This window comes from Myripristis murdjan, chromosome 16, assembly GCF_902150065.1.
Source record: "Myripristis murdjan chromosome 16, fMyrMur1.1, whole genome shotgun sequence".
In the NCBI taxonomy this organism is placed as follows: Eukaryota; Metazoa; Chordata; class Actinopteri; order Holocentriformes; family Holocentridae; genus Myripristis; species Myripristis murdjan.
The window spans coordinates 30,139,383-30,151,463 of NC_043995.1; positions in this window are offsets into that span (position 1 = coordinate 30,139,383).

Consider the following 12,081-nt stretch of genomic DNA (forward strand, 5'->3'; position numbering starts at 1 on the left):
CACGGAAAATAAAGAACCACACACAAAACTATTGTTATTGAGAAACAGAACGTTTTCAGACCCAAAGCATTATTGGAAATCAGACACTTGGAGGCAGTACTATGGATGAATATGAACCACTTTCAGTCTGAAACAAAACCTGAGCAGAATTTTTTTTTTTTTTTTTTTTTTTTTTTTTTCAAGTGAGCAGTGTTCCTGTCAAACACACTGCTAATATCTTACCTTAGAGGGGAAAGGGAATCTAAATTGCAATTTTATTTCACCTCCACCCTCAATCCTTCACCCAGATCCCGGGACTCTACATCATTTCTGTACACACACGTCTCCCTGAAATGAATTCTGAAATTAAATTCAGGGACACACGTCCAGCGGCCAGTGTTAACAGATCAATCAGCTGGTCAAACAGCAGGCGGGGCACGGCGGACGCCTCTGCGGGCCAATCAGAAATTGGGGTTCGGCCTTTCTGAGTCAATATCCCGGGTCCAGGGCCGTGTGCATGTGGTCAAGGCAAGACAAACTGACAGACTGATGGACAGACAGCCACAGTCCATCCCAGTGCTCCATATAGATTAAAGCCAGCTTCTGTGAGCCTATAGCCGTGGTGCGGTGATTGTGCCTGCAGGGCCTATAGGCCCCAGGGGGGGTTGGGCTTTACAGCAGGAGGGGGGAGGAGCGAGGGATGGAGTGGACATCCAGCCCAGGGACCATGACCCCTTTGACCTTGCCAGAAGGGCAGCAAATGTTTCCGAGCTGATTAGCGCCTCCCCAGCAGAGTACCTTGCTTGGCTTTAACCCTTTGGAAACAAGCAGTGGGCAGGAGCGTAGGAGGAAATCCAGAAAATGTGTCATTCAAATGTTGCTTTTCATAACTAGAAAAAAAAAAAAATACAGTCAAAACTGGGATTAGGTGGATTAAAACACTGGGTTGAACAGAAAATAGTGTAACACACTGCTGAGGAATCCCCTTGTTTCATGTAATTACATCAAATAGCAGCACATGCATGTTATGCAGGGAATAGGAACAGCCATCAGCCTTACTGTAATGGCAGTGCATGAAACCGCATGCAGGGATGAAATATCCCAAAGGACCACAAGGGGGCGATAAGTGGCCATGAATCAAGCTGAGAGAAAGAGCTCCCCCTCTATCCTATAGATAACTCAGGCTGCTTTATGTCATGGAAAAGCATCTCCTCTCCTACATACGCAAACAGGCTCGTACAGTTGGCCTACACACTGCACACAGTTTAAACAGCATGCGATCCTACTAACAGCCAACACAAGTCCTTTTCAGTTCGTCTTCTCAGAGACACCGCGGCCGAGTCGCAGTATTGATCCGGAAAAAAAAAAAAGAAATGATAAAAGGAGGGAGGCTGAGAGCAGGTGGTAGTGGGAACAGCAGATTCAGGGATTTAGCCGCTCACCGGGTATGTATGGTCAGCACTGCTGAGCGGTGAGGGGGACCAATACCTACTTGAAACAGATGCTCAAAGCAATGGGATGTGCCCCCATTGTGATCAGAGTGGACAGCTGAATTGTTTACCACCAAAAGGGCCCTTTTCTTCGGCGGCAGGCCTGCTCACAATGGGGCCCCCAACAGCACTGACACACTGAGGATTTCTGCCAGGGAGGGAAGGGGAGGGGGGAGTGCGTGTGCATCGAGGGATGGGGTGTGTGCAGGGAGCGGGAGGGGGTAGTTGTAGGGGGTTTAGTAGGGTGAGCCTCTGACCGTACCCCCCCCCTCTTTTTTTTTTTTCTTCTTCTTCTTTCTCTGTGCTCAGATGGACCTCTCCGCAGCCCCACTCCGACCCCCCCCCCCTTCTCCTCCACAAAGCCCCCCTAAAGCCACCGGAGGGCAGGGGTTTAAATGTCACGCTTGGCCATCAGAGCGCCCGGCCCCGGGCTCGTGTCTCTGGGGGGAAAGCACGCCGAGAGAGGGAGAAAAGCCAAGGGGAGGGAGACACTTGCCCTCGCCCCATTGTCCATTAGGATAGGCATGAGCTGCTAACTGACTCCAAATCAAGTGTATCCTCTCGCCACGCGCCCTGGCCTTGTCCTGCTCTTGCTCAAACACAATGGCCCTCTGTTTTTTCGGGGTGTTTTTTTTTTTTTTTTTTTGTAACCCTCCATAGGTGAATAGCAGGTTTTGGTCATGGTATGTTTGACAGGGCAGCTTAAAGGGGCTGTACAGTCGAAATTCAGCTGGCTGCCGGGCTGAATGATAAACACAGTTTGTCATCCAGAGACGCCCGAGATCCATCCGCATCGCGCTCCGGTGTGCTCCTACGTGACAAAAATCAATGCAAACTTTTCACATTCAGTCACATAAGCGGGACCTAAAAACGTGGCGGGATGATGGGGTGAGGGAGGAGAAGGAGGAGGAGGTGGCTGCACTGGGTTGGCTGCGGGGTGGGTGACAAAGTGTCAAGAGGAAATACAAGTACAGGACAAAATATACGAGCCGCTGGCCGACTTTATCCCAGCCCAAGGTCCTGGCCCATACTTTACCCACCCACAAGATTGAGTGTTTTATGTATCTATTTGTTCTAAATAGTGGCACACTTGACCTTGAGGCAAGATGTGTGTGCTTGCAGCTCAGCCCGGGAATCATCCCTCCTGTCAGGGACGGGAGGGAGTGACCTTGAACCGGCGAGGCGCAGGCGTAGCTGAGTGCACAAACTCATTTAACTCCTGGGTTTGCTATCGACATGCTGTAATCGTTAACATTATGGATGATGAATAACTACTGACTGCCGTATACCTACGCTATACGTCGCCGCGCCGCGCCGACCCCCGGCCGGCGGCCCGCCGTGGCAGGCGCGGGCGCTGACGGTCAGGTGACATCACTTTAGGCTTGTTTTTCTATCTAACCACCGTGACAACTCATCAAGAGGCCAGCCAAAGCGCACGGTGGTGCTTAAAGACATACATCACTCTGGTGCTTTTCACTTTTCTATTTATTTATTTATTTTTTAAAGCACACATGCCTCCATGCATCTTCAGGAAAAGTTAACCTCCAACATCAGCTGCTCAGGGATCTGCAGTTAAAAAAAAAAAAAAAAAAAATCAAGCTCCTTATTGATAATGGTAAATAGCTGAATTTCTTTCCCGAAAAAAATAAATAAATAAATCATGGTCAGAGCTGAAGGCAAGATTTTAAAATTTGTTTTCAATATTAAAGCAAATGGAAAAACTACTATGGTTACCTGGAGGAACAAAATTGTTGTTCATGAACTCATATGTGCGTTGGGAAAAAGGGCAAAAAATAGGATTTTTTTTTTTTAGTAAAGTGAAATCTTTTCCCTTTTCTCATAATCTTTTTTATTTCATAGATCAAGCCATTAATTTGCAATTAGCATGTTTTCCAAGTTCCCTTTAAGTCGCGTCAGTTATTTCCAGGTGTGTTGGAAGTTATCAGTGTGTGGACTTAACAAACTAAAATAAGTGCTGTCCTGGCTCCTCACAGACATTAGATGTTCCACCTAACAACTCAGACATTAGAATACAATTTAGCATTTGAGACAGAAATTACTGTAAAGAGTGGCATTGCTGAAAAAGAGCTGAGATTCAACTTTCGAAATGTGGCGTAAACCACAACTGCTGTGCACGCAAAAAGTGTCGACACATGACAGACACGGATCCGTCATGCACGCAAACACTCGCATAGCAGGCAAACTATTATAGGCAAACCACTGATTCATTACGTTGTGTAATTAAATAAAATAGCTTAATTACATTACATTTAAAAAGAAAAAAAAAAAGCACGTCGAATAAATGATCAGGCTATACATGGAGTGATATGATATACACAAAATAAGATCATTACAATCTGGCAGCCCTTCAGAAGTTGCCCGGAAGTCAAAAAACAAACAGTGTCGATGCGCTGAATGTACATTCCCTACACACACACACACACACACACACACACATATGTATACAAATATATATGCAGTAACTTAAAGTTTTCACACAGGTTCTCACTTTGACCACAGATTCATACACAATCTGCTGGAGGCGCAGAAGGAAAAGTTTGGTAGATTCTCCCTTCTGTCTCCCTCTCTCTCTCTCTCAAGGCCTTGGGAGTTTGACTTCTGCCCTGCTGGTGTTTTCCTGCTCTCCAGGCAGTGAGAGCTTTTCATCTCACCAAGGTGCAAGGGCAGCCACTTCTCTCTCCTCTCCCAGCCCCTTCCTCCCATCCGGCATGCACATAAACACGCAGATTTCCATTTCTGCTACAGCGCGCTAGATTAGCAGCTCCACCACCCCAAGGCTGGCTTAAGACATAAGGCAGATATCCAGCAGTGTTGGTGGGATGGATGTGGGGGAGAAGACAATCCCCCACCCCACCCCCCCCCACCCCGGAGACTTGTTTGAAACCACTGCAGATCCTATGGATGAATCCTCAAAATAGATATGTGGTTGTTTAGGACTAGTTATCTTGCAAAGTGGTATATATATAAATATATGTGTGTGTGTGTGTGTGTGTGTGTGTGTGTGTGTGTGTGTGTGTGCATGGCTCCACACTCAGAGTTTACATGTACATGTCCACTGTAGTTGCACATTGTTTCCCCCCGAAAAAAAAAAAAAAAAGCTTTTGAAAGGGATTTTCTTTTTTTTTTTTCCAGAAATCAAACGCCACATTACCACGATGCAAAGTGGTGAACTGTTGAATCGCCTTTTTCTTTTGTTTTGTCTTTTATTTGGCCCTACATGCTCAGTGCTGTGATGTTAGAAATCCTCTGTCAACCCATCAGTGTGACCAGTACTGTGACTTTTTTCTTTCTTTCTTTCTTGCTTGATGGAGTTTTAGTTTCTTGGTGGCTCTTTTCTTCCTCTGGTCAGACATGGTGGTTATTGCTGCTCATAAATGCCCGTTTCCTCTGTTGCTCTCCAAATGAGCCGCTGTAAATGCATCACCTCCTGTGCGCCAGAGGATTCTGTGACTACCTGACACCGGACGTTCAGAACAGCAAATGTACACACGTTCACGAACCTCATCATGACGGCGTTCTATGAAACAGAGCCGCAAAACAGACGGTTATTCATATGTAAATGTCACAGTTACCACTGTAAATGTAGACCATAGGCTGCAAACTTTATACTTTGGCGGAAAAGCTATTCCCTGAGCTCAGCAGCCTTATGTGTACATTAGACAAACCACAATGGTTTGAAGTCAGGCGATTTGACCGCAAACCTCCAGCAAGCCCATCAAGCAGATCAGGCATACAGTGGCAGCAGAGCCCGTTACAATTGACCCGTAACATGTGGCCCAACTACAACTAAATTGTGGCTGAATTATTGATACACTGGCGTTGGCCATGTTGCAAGTGGGGGCATGAAAGGGAGCCAACATGGGAATGGTCAGCTAATTTCATATGGGAGCCTCAGGGCACATTCCTCCCAGTGAAGACCAAACATATTGACATATGTGTGTAGGGGGAGAGACTGTATATAATATCAGCCGAGTGTTGAAGGAGAAAAATGAACGGCGCGACACCCCCATACAAAACCAACTTCAATCTACGCATGTTGTGTCTCGCCTTCCGCTGTAAATATGGCTGCACAATCTGAGCGCGCGAGTGCCGAGATGATGCATGTATGGAGAACTTGGCAGGTCGGAGTAAAAATGTATGCAATGTCCTTTTTCTCCTTTGGTCTCGCGGATTTTTTAGATTGCTCCGCTGGAGTCATTACAACGAAACTGTCTCTTTCACAATCATTTGTCAGTGCGATATCAATACTGCATCGGAGAAATGAGCAGAATGGAAAGATGAATTGTGATGTATGGGATCAAGTCCTTTAAAAGGGCAGGGTGAGAGGGAAGGGGGCGGAGGGGGGTCTGCGTAGGTAAGCCAAGGTTGTTGACCATCACCGAGCTGCCTGGCTAATTTCTCCAGAAGTGTCCAAAAGCCTTTGTGTCCTCCGTGCACTTTTATTTCCACCTCTCTTGGAATTGTGATGACCGTGCCTCGGGGCGACAGAGACACCTTGAGGAGCGCCCACCTTTAAATCCGCCGCTCCATGACTTCAACCATGACCCCTCGCTGGAGGGATCCCTCAGGCGAGATTTAAACGAGCTCCCCCAGGCCCGCAGCGCCTCCTCTTTCCACCGTCACATTTTAAAAGACATGAATTGGCCCGCTCTAATGGTTGATTATAAAACTTATTCGAATAAAAAGAGCGTAGATTTGGATAAATTGATATAAAAAAAACATACATATATGGGTAAATGTCCCATGACAGTATGCGTAAACAGGGTGCCAGACAGGGAAAGGGCTGATTTTGGAGTGACTGTGACAGAAAGACAGAAGGAATGCTCCTGCATCTCAATTCAATATTTCTTTCTTTCTTTCTTTCTTTTTCTTATTTTTTTCCTGCTCTTTTTTCTCGCTGCCTTCTTTTCATTTAAAATTAGTCCTTTACTTCATTTAAATGTCATCAAATTCTAAGCATTTTTCATCTAATTTTACCCTCTCATTTTTTAAATATATATATATATATTTTTTTTTTCTCCCTCCTTTAAATACTATCTCTTACATTTTACAGTTTTTTTCTCTCTCCCTTTTTTTTTGCTATTATGGAGGACGGATGGCGAGAAAAGCATACAATATACAGGCTATTGATCCACGCCCATCACTGCAGAAAAAAAGTCGGTTCAGGGGGTGGGGGGGGGGCGGAGGGGGACTGGACACAGCGATCGATAACCTACTCTATCAGCCGTTTCCATGGCAACCGGCCGAGCAAGGACAGAGGACTGCCATGCATTTTGCACCTGTCTATTTCATATACCTATTGTGATAATGAAAGTGTCAGGGAAATGAATGCAAAGGTGACGGGGAGCTCCAGCCCTACGTCAACTTCCACAATTAAAGAAATTACATAAAGGTTAATTGCTCGCCAGAAAAGAGAGGTGAAAAATGGGAGAAAGGAGCTTGGAAGGCAGGGGGGGGGGGGTGGATCTCGGTGACCTCCCCTCCCCTGCCTGGGTTGAAGGACGCACCAAGTCAAACTAGGCTACGGCGCGGTTGGTGCAAATCCAGGCCATTCTCGGTTGTTTTTAAAAAAAAAAAAAACATGCACAGACGACGGTTGAAATCGGCAGTTGTTTCCTGACATTGGAGAAGGGGCCTCTTTTGTGGTTGACCCCAATTTGGAGGTCGAGCAAGCATGATCAATGTGCAGGCCATTAGCTCACCGTGAGCAAGTGCAGGGACGGCAGCGGAGAAATATAGCGGGATAGAGACAGAGAGGCAGCGAAGAAGAAGAGAGCGAGCGGCGCTGTTAGTCAAAGAACCGCCGAAGCTTTCTTCTTCGTGCTCAGCGGCGCGGCAGATCAAAACCCAGCAGGCTGAGGCAGACACAGCGTCAGGAGAACTTGACACCCAGACGATCGCTAAAGCTCTGCCTGTCTGACTGCGGTGGGCATCGAACTTCTAACCGCTTTGAACCAGAGGCTCATCGGCTCCAGAGCCGTGGCGCTCGGCGTCCGCCGGCCCTAAGTGAAGGGGATGGATATCATGATCTGGAGCCGTGTTGATCATGTGTTGCCATATTGATCGCCAATCGAAGCCACTGCTGAAAATGCAGGATTGAGAGGGGGGGGAGCGAAAAGGGAGTTGAGGGCAATCGGCTGTGGCTTCTCGCTACGGTCGGTGGCTGTGTCGCAGGCTGCTGCGGTCGCCGACAATATAGGAAATGGTGGTTTCAGAGTATCGAACACCACCTCGCACTGCATCCAGCCGAGAGGAGCTGGTGTGGAGACTCCCTCTCAGTGATGGCGGACTCTGGCCCGTGTAAACATCCCCTTTTTTCATGACAAATCCCGCATGATCATTGGTTTGATGAAACGTGAATCGGCTGTAATTTCGAAACGCCGCCGCCGCCGGTGCCGCCGCCCGTCCCCTGAGCTGTGTGTGCAGTTCAGGGCGACGGCGCATGTGCTCCGGCACCATAGGCACTCTGTGTTTTGTGAGCTGTGACAGGGAGCTATTGATGGGCACGTGGCTCTGCAGTGTTGTTCAGGGGCCACTGGCCACCGCGCTGACCCTTGACCCCGTCCATGCTCCGGCCTTCATTGTGAGGGAGCGGGGGGGGGAGGAAGAAGATGAAGAGGAGGGGGAGGAGGGAGGCGACCCCTGGGCATTGGATCCTCCCTCTCCCTGCAGCCTCACCCCTCCCATCCCAACACCTCCATCCACCCCTCCCCTTATGTACCCCCACCACCACCACCACTACCACCGCGCTCCCCCCTCCCCCTCCTGCTCCACCTTATGCCGATCAATGACAGTTTCATGTGGCTTCTCGGGGCCTGCAGTGACGTGTGTCCTATTGATTTATCGACATTACTCCAGGCAAGCGAACCCAGAAGCCCCCGCTCTCAGTAGGTAGCCAGGCTCCAGCCCAGCAGAGGCATACCTCCCCCTGTGCCGGGTGGGCCCATGCCAAGTCATCCAACTGTACTGGATTCTCTGGAAGCAGCACATTAGCCACACACAACAGAACGGTATATTTGTGTGTGTGTGTGTGTGTGTGTGTGTGTGTGCTTCTGTGAGTGCGGGCGCCACTGACGATGCTTTTAGATGCCCGCCGCCCCCCCACCCTCTTTTTTTTTTTTTACCCTTTCCATTCGGTTTCTCTGTCTATCTATCCCCCTCCCACCACCACCCCCTGCCCCGGCACAGGACATGTAATGGGGACAATGAGCGAGACACCCAGGCACTCACACACACATTTACTGTCGCCTCCGATTTCCAGAGGCGACTATTCCACTTTTATGGTTAAAAGGTTCTTTTCTTTGGCCCGTGTCAATGTCATGCCTCTGTGGCCATGGCTCATCCTCATGGCTATTGCTCTCATCTGCCCTTCTTCCTCTCTTTTAGTCGGGTTTAGGGGGGGCAGGCAGACTGGCCCCTAACTTCAGCCTCTGCCCCCACCCCCTCAGGCTCTTGGGTGACCAGTGAAAGGCCAGTGGATTGAGGGATGGAGGAAGAGGAGGGGGGGGGGTGACGGTTGCAACGGGGGCAGCTGGACACTCCCCATGGCCTGGGCTGGCTGGTTGCTGAGAGGAGGCAGGGATATGGGGGGTCGTAGAGGAGGGTGAACCACTGTCATTAGGGTGGGCCTGAGCAGCTCTGATGGCAGCTGGCCCTAAAGGAGGGGACGGAGAGGCGGGCGGAGGGAAGGGTGGGGGGGGGGGTCTCAGAGATCAGTGACCTGGCCACAGTGTCCAGCTGGGGGGTCATTTCACAGCCCACCTCCGGCCACGTGCTGGATGACCATCTGGGGATCCTGCAGCCCCATAACAGAAGTACCATCATCCTCTTAGATGCAGGGATGGCCAACAACAAAAGTCAAGAAATCTGTCAGCCTAATTTGGACAGAGAGATGGGTGTCGAGGGGAGGGGGGCAAGGGGGTGATGGGTGGGGTGGGGGGGGGGGGGGGGGGGGCACTGCAGCTGCCTGTTGTTGTTTGGCACCAAGTGTGGCGTGCATCTGCTGTTTAATGCAATGCCGTCTGATATTTGTTCTCTCTTTCCATCACTTCATGTTTTAATATGAGCATACCCAACCTTGCCCTTACCTTACTAATCTAACGCTACTTTTCTTGAAACAGTGAGAAAATAAAACTGCTTCAATATCAGCTGTAGTTACTACAGAAGTGCAATCCCTCAGAGGTCAAAAAGCAAGTGTTTTTAAATAGTATCTCTCCTTATAAAAGTGTAAAAGAGCACAGGGGGCACCTCGGCAGCCCAGATGGACCCACAGATCCTCTTTTAGCTGAGCCATTCAGTTTGATGGCTCTGATCGGAGAACAGATTAGCACTGGTTTGTTGTCAGTGCTAACTTCACCCCTCCTCCCCTTTCTCCTCCCCTTCTTTCTTCTCCCTCCACCCTCCATCCTCCCCCCATCCTTTCATCATCCTCTCTTTCTCCCCAAGCCTTCTGTCTTAAACTGTTTAAGGTGATCGAATTTTGGCCCATCCTCCCAACGTGGTCGGAGGGGATCAAAGGTTGCTGACCCCAGCCTGATTGTAAAGGTTGCGGGGGGGACCTCCATAATAAATAGAGGTGCTGCTAAACAGATCTGACCTTCTAGCGTCTTCTATGAGCTTAAAAAAATCCTTTTGCTTCATTTTTAAGATTCGGTAATCCCTTTAACATTTATCGTTATTCTGCTAATGAAAGTGATCTTTGCGTTCATGTCTGATAGGTTTCTAATTAGATTCACATAGACCCACGTGGAAATGATCCAAAAGATGAGCCAAGAAAGGATTGGAGCGGCGGAGTTAGTTATTGGTCTCAGAAACACTGGAGCGCTTCGAGAAGCAGCGACGCGCCGAAAGAAATTCATAAGCGCGCTGAAGCAGCGGGGTGGGGCTCAAATGGTGCACCAATGCAATCTTTGGTCAGCACTTCTTCACGGCTGATACTGTGATCGGGGAAAAAAAATTCTCCTCTGAAATTTGATTAATTGCTGTCCCTCCGCCTCTCAATCCAAACATTGGTGGAAATAGAGGCCAGTTGACAGGACAGATACATCAGCCCGGAGAGTTGCAAGCCCCTGGCAAGCAGAAGCATTTCTTATCCTGTAACAGGATATCCACATACAGCGAGGTGTGGAAAAGTGAGAACTGCATCATCTTCATTTGGCCATAACAAGGGAGAGGGGGAGCAGAAGTGGGGGGGATGGGGAGAGCCAGCCAGCCAGGCAGGCAGCTCTCGCTAGGTTGGGCCGAGGCGTATCGATTGATTTCCCAATAGCCTCTGGTCCATGAGCCGCGAACCCTGGCCCCGGTTGCTAGGTGACCACACCATCCAAGATGGAGAGTGGGGTGATGAAGGGTGACAGCAGTGCTGAGGGTCAGCGGGGCCACTGGTCATTCTGCAGCCCCTCTGGGACGCTCCGGACATGCAGATAATGCAATGAAACTGGACCTCGGCTCGCAGGGAGAGAGAGGAGCAAAACAGGAATAGCTCCTGGAGAGGGAATATCGGAGAGGATAGCGCCGGCAAATCAGCGGCTAATATTCACCGGCTTTGTTTCCGCGCGGCCGTGATCAATGGAATCCGCATTGCAGAGTTTGCGCATTGCGCCGTAGCACATGTGCCGCGTAAATTACGGCGAAATGAAATTGCAAAGTGCCTGTTGAGATTGTAATATGAAATAAATGTAAGATCAGATGTTTTTATAGGGATCATCTTAGGTTTCGGAATAACGCAGGCAGACAATTCCACAACAGATTCCCTGAAAAATATGATAGGGGCCATTGACCAGATATGAAAATATTGATTGACAAACAATAAGCTATCCAAAACAGTCATTGTCTAAAACATATTGACGGAATTTGAAGACGGGAGGATGTAGTCTCTCCACAATCACAGCAAAAAACACACAGCTATGCTCACTGCTGCTCCATAGCAATATAAGATACAATTTACTAAATCACAAAGGCAATCTGGAAGTTTATTGACACAGTTGTGTCAGAATAACAACATGCAGCGCTGAGCCACAGCTCCTGACGCACACAGCAGAAACTCAAGTTTTTTATTTATGTTTTCTCATAATATTCGATGCAGTCCATGAAAGTGAAATTGGATGGGTTTATCTGGGTTCATCATTTTTTTTTTCCTAAATGAAATACCCACAATTGAAAAAAAGACACTGTTATAAGCTGATGCAATTATAACATAATAAGGGGTTACTGTTAAAACAATGACTTACAGTAAGCCCTTTAATTAAAGCAGCTATGGACACACACACACACACATAGATAGATAGATAGATAGATAGATAGATAGAAATGTGAACACACAATCTACTGTTTCTGGAACACCAGCTGATGTTAATGCGCGGTGTATTAAGTGCAGTAATCTGAGCACATCCGAGCACAGCAACGCGCCGCAAAACCGTCGCCCGTCCAGAACGAGCTGATACAAAAGAAAAATATCGTAAACATGAACTGGCCATAATCTATATCACATATTCCACAGTGATACATGATACCGCGGCGCTTTTCTACATATCGATTGTTCCACTGCGCGAGTGAAAAATGATATGGAGGGCAAAAGAAGAAGGAGGAGGAG